This window comes from Xyrauchen texanus, chromosome 34, assembly GCF_025860055.1.
Source record: "Xyrauchen texanus isolate HMW12.3.18 chromosome 34, RBS_HiC_50CHRs, whole genome shotgun sequence".
NCBI lineage: Eukaryota > Metazoa > Chordata > Actinopteri > Cypriniformes > Catostomidae > Xyrauchen > Xyrauchen texanus.
In genome coordinates this window covers 28,066,358-28,081,467 of record NC_068309.1, presented here as the reverse complement: position 1 = coordinate 28,081,467, position 15,110 = coordinate 28,066,358, and the positions used below count along the sequence as shown (strand labels likewise).

The 15,110-nt window shown below is 35.2% G+C and overlaps 1 protein-coding gene across 1 annotated transcript in view; it reads left to right on the top strand.

Annotated features, from left to right (window-relative positions):
* The window catches only part of LOC127627292 (protein POF1B-like), a 28,889-nt gene extending 26,710 nt beyond the window's left edge, over positions 1–2,179 (top strand). The window contains exon 13 of the mRNA XM_052103629.1: positions 650–2,179. The gene's annotated coding sequence lies outside the window, so the exon portion shown is untranslated. The remainder of the gene's footprint in view (positions 1–649) is intronic.
* The last annotated feature ends 12,931 nt before the right edge of the window (positions 2,180–15,110 follow it).

Genomic DNA, 15,110 nt, shown 5'->3' with positions numbered 1-15,110 from the left:
ATACACATCTAGGATGGCATGAGGGTGAGTGAATGATGAGAGAAATTGTATTTTTGGGTGAACTATTCCTTTAAATCCTTTGTACGAAACGGTTATATTTCCCTACAACTTTTAACTCATTGTTATGCTGATAATATAATTTGCTTAATTTAATATACAACTTCATTAAATTAGATAACTGCAAATTGAAGCACTTTCACAAGTGAACTTAAACTTTTAAACCCCACTGTACAGTCACTACTCACAGATTGAAAACAAAACCTTAAAAAAAAGAAACGTACAAATTTGCAAAACTTGCTCTAAAATGTTCTGTTCTGTTCTGGGTAGAAAGTTATTACCAGGCCCAGAGCGATTATGGGCGCCCAGAGTGCAAAAACAATCTGCAGATTTCAGCAGAATTGTGACATCTGTCATTTATAAAAGTTGTATGCATTCCCCACCCCTTGCATGTTTGTTCATTAAATATTTTGGCTTATTTCATTATGCTGTTTAGCTATCAATAAGAGTTTAGTGCTCTCTGCTCCATTTAAAACATTCCATTAGGTTTAAAATTATTCCGCAGAATTCCATACATTTTCCCTCAATTTCTGCACAGATAAAATGAAAAAGTCTGCAGATACCAACCAAGAAACTGCTTCTTTTTTGATAGGAATCAACCGTAAGAAGACCCCGAGGCCTCCCCATTTCCTTGCCCAGATGCGATTCCCTGGCTTTCACACTGCATGCTGCCCTCTCCCTCATCCTAGAGGCTGCTAATGGTGATGATGGCTCTAACATTTAATGCTTGACCTGTAGAGTTTTAAAATGTGTGTCCTTTCTTCATATGTTCCACCAAAACCTTCAGCAGACTCTGGTCAGCACTACTATATGCATGTATATATTTGGAGGTAAATGTACCCTTACTTGTAGTCCAGTATTGTCTGTAATGTAAATGGTGGTTGTTGGTTTTCTTCTCATTTATTTGGTTGTGCTAATTTGGGTAATTTTATGATGTTTTTTTTTTTTGCCTTTTATGTTTATGTTCTGAAAACATCAGAGAGGTGATGCTTTATATGCAAAGGGATGCATACATGCAATAGTGGTCCACTGAAATAGGCTTTTTTTATGGCCGATGCCGATATCTGCAAAGCAGAGTGACCCATGGCTGATATATTGAAAATGACCAAGAGATATACTCAAAATGTTGAAATAAACATTTATTTTACATAAAACGTTTTTCAAAATTCAGAAAAAATATTTGAAAACCTCTAGCTACATTATTGATTTAAAGCTCTCGGTAAAGGCACAGTTATTGGCCTATGCTGATAGTCTAAAAATGCTAGATATCTGGCAATTAATCGGCCTTGCCAATATATCAGTTGACCATTAATATGGAATTTAAGATGGTGAGGGTTTTTACTGCTTATAAGTGGTTTACGCCGAATGGGATAACAGTGATGGGTTTAAACTCTGCAAAAATCTTACAGATTGGATAAATCACTGCTGTATTTAACATAATAGATAAAATAGATTATTATGGCTCTTAAAATGTCGTTTTTGCCCTATTTATCACTGTCTAAACATACATAGGAAAAAATATTTTTAAAGGAAAGTAAGCTGCTGGGAGTATTTCTGTTATGGTATATAGAGTCTATTTCTACAGTGTCTGCTGTAGTTCTGAGTCATTCTGTTTTTCACTCATGTGTTTTCCACCGCTCTTAATATTCAATGTAATGAGCCTAAAAGGAATCTTGGACTTCAAGGTACATTCTGTTGTATTTAAGTGTAAAGTTTTGCTGGGTTTACAGTGCAAATTGTTTAATTACAGTGCAAAATGTCAAGATTTAGTTTTGCTCAAGTTAGTGGTTTAGAGAGAATGGCAAGAAGAGAGCCTTTCCTGATGTCACCAAGAGGTAAATTTTAGCAATAACTTTTAAAACATCTCTTTTAAAAAAAGAAAAAAGAAAAAAAAAAAAAAATACCTCAGAGTGGAATTAGAAATCCAAAGCTATTCTAAGGTTCTTGCTGTTTTCAAAGAAAATGATATGTTGTTTGATATGTTATAACCTGACTATAATGCACCTTTTATTGAAATATGTTAGAGTGCCACTTTTAATTCATAAACTTCACAATTACAGTGTGGCATCTGCAGCATTAACTGTTTAAACAACTTGAAATAAAGTATATTTTGACCATTTAAGGACTTTTAAGAATGTTCATTTCTCTTATATTGAAACTGAAGTTTCGGCAAAGCACCTTGCTTTTTGCCACATTTGTTTTCTATATTGGAATATGTGTAAGTATATATTCATTCTTTGTTGTCTTTCCTTTGCCTTTTCACAAATTACTTTTCCCAGTTTAAAAATATTGTAAAGTTAAATAAGTTATGTATTTGAATATATGATAAACGTATCTCTTAAATATGGCAACAAAAAAAGAGAAAAAAAGCACAACTTACCACGTGCCCCATTGAGAGCGAGAATCACTTATCGTGACCACGAGGAGGTTTCCCCATGTGACTGTACCCTCCCTAGCAACCGGGACAATTTGGTTGCTCAGGAGACCTGGCTGGAGTCACTCAGCACACCCTGGATTCAAACTCCAACTCCAGGTGTGGTAGTCAACGTCAATACTCACTGAGCTATCCAGGCCCCTTTCCTGTATTTTATTAACATTTTATATTTTTTCAAATGCAATTATAAAGAAGATTTGGTTCCATTTATGGTGCTGAATTCTACTACATGATTCTATACTCTCAATATTTTTAACAAACCCAGATTCATGAAAAATTACGTTTGAATTTATTATTATTAATATTATTATTACTCATAGGACATTTACAAAACAGATCCTTAACCTTAACTTGTAAAGCTTAACAAAAGTACTATTCATTAAAGAGTAGGTGTGGGGGAAAAATCCTCCCAGCAGAGAGCAAAATGACACCAGAATCATTTTTTTTATAATTCTTCCCAGCTGAAAAAGACATAATTATGTTACTGATTACATACATTTAAAGTATTTAAAATGAATATTGTAAGTTTTAAAAAAAGTATAGTCACTCATTAAAAAAAACACTTTTAGTGGTAGTGTATGCTTATCCTGTAAAATAATGCTTGCCATAGTATAAATTTACTGGTGAAATCAGACATTACATGTGGCATGTGGCACTATCAGGAGGACTTTTAAATATCAGGACCCTTAGCATTATTATACATTATATTCAGCATAAAGTTTATATAGTACAATCATCAGATTCACTCTTGTGCTGAAAAGTCTCATCCTAGACTTTTTGTCTAGACATCCTAAGATCATTGTATTAGCTACATGCGCTTGCATTAATGTGACCAGATTTCTGAAATGAAAATTGGGGACATTTAGGATATGTATTTTAACCATGGTGAATGTAGTAATGTGATGTACTATGGCATATCATACTCTGTTGAATGTCTCAATAAAATTCTGAAAGAGAGGTCAAGTAGATTTTTTTAAATTATTTTCTACACTGTATACAATAGATGACATTGTGACATAAAAGTGAACTAAAACACAAACAATGATTGAATATAGGAACTTTTGGAGCTGACTCCATAGCACAGGTACATATGCCCTTGGTCACACTCTTTACATCACTCTTCTAAAATTAATTCTCTTCTCCTCTTTTCCTTCACCTTTACCTGGCACTTAGATGGTAGGCTGCTAACTTGCTTGCTGGAAAACTGGCAGAGGAATTCCAAAAGAAACGAGCTCACTCGACTACCATTTCCCTCAGCATTACAAGTGAAATCATATGAAACACTTATGTACTATATGAGGGCCTGAAATTAATTCCTGAAGGGGGTATTGCCCCCCTTAGATGCCTCATATTGTTGGGGATTTTTTTCCACTTTGTAGTCAAGACACAAAGTTATTCAATATTGTAAATTAGCAGTCAGTAGGTGGCTCGCACAGACCCAACACTTATAGTGCAGTATTATATGACTATATTACAATATATGTTAATATACATAAGTATAATATCATTATTATATGAATATATAACTATTATTTACTTTTGATATTTGTAGTATTTTAAAGATTCAAGTATTGAAAAATAATTACAAATGTTCACAAAAATAGCTGCAAAATTAAAGGGCATCTTGTGGAGCACATGTTTCTGTTTCACACATGACAATTAAAGACTGAGCACAAGCTGGACATAGAAAACAGAAATTAGCAGTAAAATATCAGTTGTGCTGGGGAGAAACAAGTCTTTAGCTCAAATGGCACAATCTCTCTGTCAACGCCCTTGATGCAGCAACCTCTCCACTATAATCTGTATGTTTTTATGATCTTCTTTGAAGTGTTTATAAAGTGCTGTCATGCGATGGGCATCTTGGGTCATGATTTTTCCGCTTCAACTTGTCTCAGTCGTTTTTCAAACGAGTTTCATCAAGCAACACATTTTTCACTGGGCTTAAAGTGACGTCACTATCAGATCTTCTCCGTGTTCGACGCAAATATCCAACTAATCGATCATGAAATGAATGATCGATAATGATCAATTTCATCGATTAGTTGTTGCAGCCCTAGAATATTTAACTCAACAATGGAAAACAATCCTATATTATCGTTTGTCAGTGATGATGTCTTAGTTCAACAGCATGTTATGCAGATTGTGAACGACTCACTGCTGCAGGTAAACACATTTCCACCAAAAAGAGTAACAAAACTCTCCACGTGAAAAAAGTAGACTACCATAAATTTACCATGTCATTACACGTCTAAGTTGTTGTAAGCCTACAATGATATCCTTTGAGATACCTTAGAGTGCCCTATATGAATATGGTAATATCTCAGCATATAGAAGAAATATATCAAAGCCATCACCGCAGACACCATATCGGCAAAGTTGGCTAAGTTGATTTTTTGATAAATTTCAGTGGTAAAACCGAATAACACACTCACAGCATAGCAATGTAATTCTTTGTACTTCTTATGGAGATGTTTTTGTTTGCTAATAAACATGCAAATTGCACTTGAATGGAGCTCGCTGCTTTTGCAACGTACTAGCTTGTAGAACTTTCTTTAAAGGATAGTTTGAAGTTTTTCAGTAATAGTTTAGCTAGTTTTCTTCTGTAGAGTTGTTGTTAGCTTTGTGATTAGCTAGCCCAAAACGGGCTACATCATAAACCTTACTTTGATTAATCTCATGAAAACATAAAACGTGACTGATTTGTGTGCAGTAAAATTAGACAGTCTGTTACTGATCTCATACTGCAGATGTTGGTTGTATGCTTACCTCAAACATTGGCTTTAAGATGGTTAATAATGAGTAGATTACCTTAACAAATAGTTTGCTGGGAGTCAGGACATTGTTTCGCTTCACATCACCAGAGGGCGCTAAACAACAACATTACAACATTCTCATTTAAGAAAAGTGAAATCAGTTCTGAAAAAGATCATTTATATGCAGATGACACTTGTTTTAATATCTTGTTATCTATTGCAATGACATTCATACAAAAGTGTGACCTAGTCTAAGGACCCAAATACATTTGGTGTCATCATAAAGCTTTAAAATACTGTATTTTATTCATCATTAAAGAGATTATTCAGAGTTTTCTTTTTTTCTCCCTTGTTCGCAAACTCATGTTTGGCTGTTCACTTGCTTTTCCTCCTTCTCATGGTTGGTTGCTTCATGAATGTGTGTGTGTGTGTGTGTGTGTGTGTGTGTGTGCATACCTGCACTGTATTGTCTGTGTACTGTATGTTTGTGTGAGTCAAGATGTCTTTCTTTTGTGTAAATCACGTGTTCCATGATCTGTTTCCTGTGTTGCTCTTGTGTGTCTCCACTGTATTTATTTAGTTGTGTCTGTTTGTATCTGGAATCGTCTGCTTACTTGCTTTTTTCACGGGGTGTTTTTCCAGTTCCTTCCGACACAGTTTCATGTGAATAGACAAAAATTAATTTAACAAAAGATTAAAGGAACCAGCTTATTTTGAAAAATCTGTATTTGAATGAGACCGTCTGATGTATGCTCAGTTGGATTTTTTCTTTTCTTTTTACTTGTATTTCAGTCTGAATAGCTTCTAACAATTTAATAAATGTTTATTTTTTTAACAGCAAATCCACAAAACATTCTTTGCTTATAATAACTATAAAAATGTCTCTAACTATCTGTCACAAGTATGAATGTCAAACAGGGCTACACTTTATGATAACATTCATTACTAAGTCATTAGCAAGCAGATCAGTAATCATGTGTTTCATCAACTTCAGGCATGTCCTAGATATGTCCTATATATATATATATATATATATATACTTATTATTATTATTTCAACTTTTATAATTTAGTTATATAAAGGTCACATTAGAACAGACTTGAACACTTTTTTTACCAGGCCATCATCGTTTATTTTTGCTACTTTTCAAATGCCTTCAATGTACAGATTTGATTGTTTTGGCATTGTCTCAGAACAAGACTTTCAATATGAAACTGTGCAAATCTATTCTAAAAAATAATGTTTAAAACCTTTCAATATTTACTGTGTGAAAAGGAAAAATTACAACTGTCCCACATTTATGGCTTCATTTCCACCACTCCAAACAATTTTACACAATTTTGTCATTTCCATTCGTCCCCTCACAGGACAGTTCTGAAGCTGCCCCTCCATCGGCACAATGAGCTCATCATATCTGGAATAGCTTGAATGGCTGACTACCATTTTGGTTCATTCACAGATTTGGTCAAATACCATTGTTTTTCTTTCTAAATGCCTATATTAAGTACATTTTCAAAACTATAGAGGGTAACAGTGGTAGTGTCATCAAATACAATTTACTTATTATTAGGCTATTGTAAATACAAAGATAATTGGTTAAATTTGATATAAGGGTGCAGCCTATATTTAATATCAAACATGACTGCACTTTTGAATATCGATACAGTTTAAATGCAACCTATTGCACATGTAAAATGTGAGGTACAGGAACAACTAATAACATAATACAAAATAAAATATAATCTAATATTTTGCTATTGACAAATTAAGTAGACCCCGTCCAAAATGTAGGCCCACTTAAAAGACCACTCCCATCAACAAATTGAGTGTGCAGTAGTCCCTAAACTCTGTTAAATGTCCATGCAACGAGTGTTTTACAAGAGTCCCACAGCACCTAAAGTACAAAGACTTTAAGAACAGACATCACTCCAGACTAATGACATTTACCCCTTCACTTGTTTGCTAGCTCTCTCTCTCAGTCTCTCTCTCCGGATGATCCCACGGCCCTGCTGTATTTCACAGTACAGTGGGAGAGCAGGGTCAGTAATGCAAAGGCATTGATTATGGCTGATAATTCAGAGCTTTGATGTGGATAATGCAGCCCATCTCTTCCTGCACTGGCCATGCACTCCCAGCCCCTGGGGCCACAGAGGATATTGGGTTTACAGACACTGCTCGCTCAATCCTGCTCGCTCTCTCTCTCTCTCTCTCTCTCTCTCTCTCTCTCTGTCTTTGCATCATTCAATAACGCTCTCTCATGCACACTTTTTGCAACATACTGTATTTTCTTGTTCAGTAGCCCCAAAAGTATATTTCAGCTGTGTGGATCCACACAATGCAAGTGAATGGTGACCAGATTTTTGAAGCTCCAGAAATCACATAAAATTCACATAAAAGTAATCCAGTGATTTAATCTATATCTTTCAAAGTGATATGATAGGTGTAGGTGAGAAACATATCAATATTTGTTGAAGTACTTTTTAACATAAATCTCCACTTTCACTTTTACATTCTGAAAGTAAAGTGGAGATTTAAGTAAAAAAACAAAATAACAAACATGTATGGTAAAAAAGGACCTAAACATCAATCTGTTTCTCATATCTGTGTATTCAAACAATGGAGTCGTATGGATTACTTTTATGCTGCCTTTTAGTGCTTTTTGGAGCTTTAAAGATCTGGTCAGCATTCACTTGCATTGTTTAGACCAACAGAGCTGAGATATTCTTCTAAAAATCTTAATTTGTGTTCAGCAGAAGAAAGTCAGTCATTCACATCTGGGATGGCATGAGAGTAAATGATGAGAGAATTTTCATTTTTGGATGAACTATTGCTTTAAGTGTCCAAATACATTTGGTGTCATCATAAAGCTTTAAAATACTGTATTTTATTCATCATTAAAGTGATTATTCAAAGTGAGTTTTCTTTTTTCCTCCCTTGTTCGCAAACTCATGTTTGGCTGTTCACTTGCTTTTCCTCCTTCTCATGGTTGGTTGCTTCATGAATGTGTGTGTGTGTGTGTGTGTGTGTGCATGCATACCTGCACTGTATTGTCTGTGTACTGTATGTTTGTGTGAGTCAAGATGTCTTTCTTTTGTGTAAATCACGTGTTCCATGATCTGTTTCCTGTGTTGCTCTTGTGTGTCTCCACTGTATTTATTTAGTTGTGTCTGTTTGTATCTGGAATCGTCTGCTTACTTGCTTTTTCACGGGGTGTTTTTCCAGTTCCTTCCGACACAGTTTCATGTGAATAGACAAAAATTAATTTAACAAAAGATTAAAGGAACCAGCTTATTTTGAAAAATCTGTATTTGAATGAGACCGTCTGATGTATGCTCAGTTGGATTTTTTTTTAAGGGCAATTTAAGCAAAACATCTTGTTTTTTTATACAACATCCAGCATTGTGCATCTTCATGCATGACTGCTGCAGCCTGTGGCAACACTCATTTGGAGCCTTTACAGATTTCTGAGAAATTTGTTTTATGTAGAATTTGGAATTACTTGCTTCTAAAATGTAATAAATGTTAATTTGTTTTTACAGCAATTCAACAAAATTGGTTATTCTAAATGGACTATTAACCTTTTAAAATCATCGCTTTATCTTTAAAGGTGCACTCAGTAATTTATTTCATCATGAAAACTTCTAAAGACACGAATTGTAATTTTGCAATATATGTATGAAATCATGAGCACTCACATTACGACTCCAGTCATATCAGTAACCTTATAAAAGCTGTTTTAGAGGGTCCACACATGGGGGCTGCCATGTTAGAATCACACGACCAGTCAAATACTACTCGCTTAATCTCAATAACTATCCTGTTATTTGACACTTTCACTCAGTGATTAAAGTAATCGTGGCTGACTGTGAATAGTGAATTTCTACAATGGCATCTGAAACTGAAAACGACTGATTTTAAATGATGCTGCATCCAGGCCGCTAGGTGTCAGTGTAAGTCCAAGATCACACAATATCAAAAGTTACTGTGCACTCAGTTACTGTTTCACTTTAAAAGTAAAAATTTTGTTTTATTTTCATATTATTGAACAAAACCCTATTATAGACCTAACTCCCTCTGCTCTATTTTTAATTGTTGGTCATGTACTCATGCGTCAGACAGATTTATTTATTTTTATTTCAACTTGTAGAAACTGTAATTCTTGGTATCCGTAACTGCATTTTTACAAGTTGAATTTCACAATGATTTGTCATTATCTCAATTCAAAGTACAGATTTCTAAAATGAATTTCTTACTAGTTGAAATTCCAAAAGCACATATCAGCTACGTAATACTTACCAGAAAAAAAAAATTTTTGACAACAAAAATGACACGATTAATGGTACAAATATACTATTGAAAATGCTCATTTTTGATAATCTGTAAATGTATTTCAACCTGTTAGATTTGGTTTTCAGATATCTGTAAATGGATTTTGGATATCAATAAATTGGAGTGTAAATAAAGATATCGAAAAAGGCTTTATTACTAGTTACTAATCAAAACCAAATTACAATTATCAAAAAGTAGCAAAAAATATTACAAATTATAATTTTTAATAGTCAGAAATGCTTTGCTATTATGTGAAATTGGAATTTCAATGAGAAAATGTAATTGTACATATGTAATTATTAATATCAAGAATGGATATTTTCACTGTTAATTACAGTCCTAATATATATATATATAAATTAGCATTCTAACTAGTGAAAATGTAATTGTTAATATCAACAATTCATATCCTACAACTGATTAAAAGTCAATTCGGCTTGCCATAGTCTTGAGATACCTGCATTCTGTTGTGCTTGACCTAGCTGTCATCTCTGGAATGCTGAGCCGCCTGCTAGCTTGTTTGATGAGGCGGGTTTGTCTGTGCAGCTGGTGCATTGACTGCCCCCTGCTGCATCAAGTTGGCACATCAAGCTTGAATTGTTGCAATGGTGGGAACATTCCTTATTATGGAATTGACATAGGTCAGTCTTGGGATTCAGTAATATTTCAGTCCCACAGACATTTTAAAGTGGTAGTTAACCAAAATAATATGTTAAAAATGTTTTAATATGTTGATATGTCCATTATATTCAGGTTTGTACAGTTTGCATATTCTATACATCTGTGGAAAGAAGCTTAGAGGAATTTGAAATCTTCACCACAAAGTCATGTCTCAGATCTGCCACTAAAGCAACTGACCGTTTGGAAACATCTTGCATAGAGCACATGTTTGTTTTATGTGAGGGATGATCCATGCTCACTGCCAGTCAAGCAGATCTGTTTGTGTATGTATGCAGGTCTTCATTCATGGTGTTTATTCTGAAAGTCTTGCCCACAACATCCTCTGAACCTCTATGTGGCTTGATGTCACACACGGTGGGCATGGAATCCTCTCAAAGAGGAGGATCAAACTGAAATCTAATAAATGTCATTAGTTTGATTCAACACAATGCATGCATTTTACTTGACTTCCAGATTTATGCATTTGGCAGACACTTTTATCCAAAGCAACTTACAGTGCAATTATTACAGGGACAATCCCCCCGGAGCAACCTGGAGTTAAGTGCCTTGCTCAAGGACACAACGGTGGTAGCCATGGGGTTAGAACCTGTGACCTTCTGATTAACAGCCCCATGCTTTAGCCACTACGTCACCACCACTCCATACCATAACAAGCGTTTACATTTCAGTGAGAATGTCACAACACCTGCCTGTCACCACCAGTAGGTCATTACCCACAGCCTGTGAAAGAAATCCAATGGGGAAAAACACTCCTTTGGCAGTGATGTGTACCGAGATATGATGATGACCTACCCAGGCATCATCATTGGCATAGATAAAACAAGCCATATAAGTGTCTGCATTGTGCTGGACCAAACCAAATGTCCTGATTTTCTTGTGAAATACATGAGATGATTCCACCTCGGCAGTACGTGGCATCTCACCATCTCAGAAGGTGTGGGCAAGACTCTCAGAATAAACACCAATGAAGATCTTCACACACACATACATGCAGACATGCACACACACATGCACACAGGCACTCACACACTCCTGCACAGGCATGGACTGGCCATTGGGAAGTTGGGGAATTTTCCTGGTGGGCCGGCCAAGAAACGGAGCCAAATGGTCCACGATAAGCTGAAATGGGCCGCCACGTTATGACAGCAACAAACACCCCCTTTCCCCGCCACAAAACAAATTTTGGGCCGGTTTCTATGTAAAATCCCCGGCCCATTTCTCTTCCCAGTCTACCCCTGACCCTGCATGTTTGTGGCTCAGCACTTTGGTTTTTCCTGCAAAGATGGATGTTTTTGACAGCAGTGCATTTACTACTCTTCTGGCATTCTTCTTCCTCCAGAAAGTTTTTTATTCACTTTAATTCAGTGAATTAAACTTCATTCAGTTTCATTCATACATTTTGGAACTATTGTGTATAAGATACTGTTCATGTTACTGTAAACATATCTAATAACACCATTGAATGTTACTGTAATTACAAGAATGTCTTTTTATTTTGTCTATTTCAATTTTGGCTGTGACTTGGTTAATACATTTAAGATTAATGTAAATATGTCTCCTGTCTTCATTAACTGTTGCCTACAATGGACTACAGTGTTTGGGGTAAATCTTGAAGAAAAGTTTATATAAATCAGCAAAATATAAACGTTGATGATTCCATTCAATCCTTTAACGCTGTTACAGTCATGTGACGGGGTTGAGACAAGAGTGACAATATTAGACAAATAAAATTGTATCACAATTAAAAATCAATCTATTGAGTGTTGATAGAGTGTTGGACTTTGGACTTGGTAGACCAATTCAAGACTAGTCAAATATGCAAGCTGACACATGAGATGAGAATGTTATAGAAGTGACACGAGATGACGTGGTTACTTAAGAAAATGTGCTTTCAGTTCCCATTTTGTTGTTGGACATTATCGGTTAGGTTTAGGCGTTGGTTAAGTGTAGATGTACTGTATATTTTATGCGTATCCCTCATTTGAGTTTTGGACACAATCGGTTAGGTTTAGGCGTTGGTTAAGGTTAGATGTACTGTATGTTTTATGTCTACTTCTCATTTGAGTTTTGAACACTGTTAGTTAGGTTTAGGCAGGGGTGTAGCACCAAATGTTGTGCCCCGACACAGAACTATTTTTGGGCCCCCTGACCAATTTGGGATTGTGGAGGTGTTAATATTCAGCAAAAACGTTTTATTTCCAAATGCAAATATTATTCGAATCAAGCAAAATCTTGAATAAACCTACTAACATAATACATTATACATGTATATATTTATGAGTTTTCTTGTTGGCAAAGTCACCATAACACTTCTGAAATGAAAAGAGTGCCAGGATGTTCAGTCAATACTGAGACATTTCTGCTTTCAGGTAGTTATAGAAGGTCTTAACATACTAACTGATATTTACACAGGGTCCAAAATTAACTTAAAATTGTGGCTGGCCTGGGTATTGTTACAGGTTTCCAGATTCTATGTATATTTTGGTTGCAATTTCCATTTAACTTCAATATGAAATCAAAATTGTTGTTAATTATGAAGGGACCTCCTAACATTCTGGGCAAACCATGTTACATTTACAAATTATATTTTGTCAGTTTTTCCTCATTTGGTTCCATTTTAGCTTTTGAAAAATTGTCAAATGAATTATATTCCATCAATAAATGTCTTGAAACGGCATTAATTATTTAGCATATATATTTGTTACATGTTTATTGTTGACATGTATAAATTGACCCATTTACAATTATTTACATTGATACTTGAATTGAGTTGAACATGTTAAATCGGTACTGTCTCTTTAAATAGGGATTGATGCGGGATTGCCACACGGATTAATGGTCTCAAACGTGGAGGCAACTGAGATTCATCCTTTGCCACCTGGATTGAGGTGAATCACTAAACCACAACGAGGACTTAGATAGTGTTGGGAATTGGGCATTCCAAATTGGGGAGAAAAGAGGAGAAAAAAAACAACAACATTTATGATATTATTCATTGCTACAACTGCAAGTTTGCCCTACATTACAAAAAATAACTTTGCTTAGGTGGTTGAGAAAAGAAGTGGTACAAAATTACAGATTAAACTAGATATGTAAATTTTGTTGTGACAAATTTAAATTTTGGGTTGATAAAACCTTAAAATACTTTTAAAAGCTTGAAGTTAGAAAGTTTTACATGTCTTACAGTAAGACATAGAAAGAAAGAAAGAAAGAAAGAAAGAAAGAAAGAAAGAAAGAAAGAAAGAAGAGAGCATCTTAAAGCAAATTAAAGGGCTTGTGTGTAAGTTTTGACAGTTGAAGTTTGAAATCACGAACATGTAGGTAGAATATTAATGGTAGCAAAGCTGTAGGGTCATTGCAAACAGAATTTACAATAAAATGACCAAACCATTATTTTTGAGCCACACACCTTTCAGCCCTGCAAACTCTCACAATGGTGGGTAAAGATTTTAAAGGAAATATGGTGTAGGGATGATCACTTCTGAATGGAATGCACCCCATCATTCAGATGAGTTGAAAAGATATGACAGCACGAGCCAGAACTGCCAGAACTCTTTGCCAAGTTTCACTAAACCCATGCGTAGATGCTGTAAAGGCTGTAGATGCTGTAGTTACCAATCTGTTAAATTCTTCAATATTTAAAGTGTTAAAATAAGTTAAAAGTATAAAGTTAAAATATCTCATAATGTATAATTTCCCCTTTAAATATATGCACACTTACACATTTATTACACATTTTGTTACATGCTTGTTGTTTTTCTTCTTGTTTTCTCATAATTTGTAGTATTTTTAAAAGAAAATTGGCCCCAGGACCCTTGGTAGTCATAATCCGCTCCTGGCTACATTGACATGTATGGCTCACTTTGTTTACTACCTCCCGCTCTTTCTCCACTCCTTTATCTTTTGAATGTCTGATTTTGGATTAATTTCTGTAGATACATTAATGGACTAAGCAAATGACATCATGACGTGTACTCAGTTTGGACCGCACACTGGCTGATGGACCAGACCACTTTCACTTTTGTTGAGGATGATGGGGTTCACTAACATGGAAGGAGACAAGGCAGATTGCTGGGGAACTCCCCATTTTTACAGGTGGAAAACAAGTCTTACAATGTTTTTTCCAACCAATAGCATGTTATTAATATATACAGTATATATAAAGAACAAATTACAATATAATGGAATAACAATGAAGCCTTTCTGTGGGCCCTCCTCCAGTGAGGACCCCTCTAACTCATGTCCATCACTACCCACGGTCCGACACCTTTGGGTTTAGGTTACATTTTTAGGTTAGAGAGGTACTCCCTAATCCTCAATCTAATATTCACCTTAAAAGTCTCATCTGAATACGGCAACATTTCATTTGATTTTGGCACCCACCGTTGGACATTTCACTGGGAAACTGCAGCAAAACATGTAAAAACATGTAATTTCGTTTTGCAGAAATGTTGCTATGGTCACGAATTCCATGCCCAATCGAATCCCAAGTATGACCCATGCACAGGTCGTAATTAAATGCGTAAAAAGTTTTAACATGTTATTAATAATTGAATTAATCACACTAAATTATCGCGTTAAATCGACTGCCCTAATATTAACTAATAATCTGTTAAGCATTATTTAATGACATTCCATGCATCTGAAATCTCATACTGTCACAGTACTGTATTTGATGAAGGACACACTTCTCGGCAAGTAAAACAGTACATTCTTTTGGTATGCATGCAAGTATTATGAATAAATTCCAGACATACTTCTTCCGGGGACATGGGAACTGTTGCGTGACCTGAATTTATGACATAATTACAACAACTGCAAAAATAATCTACTCTGGTTTTGTTAAACAAGCACCA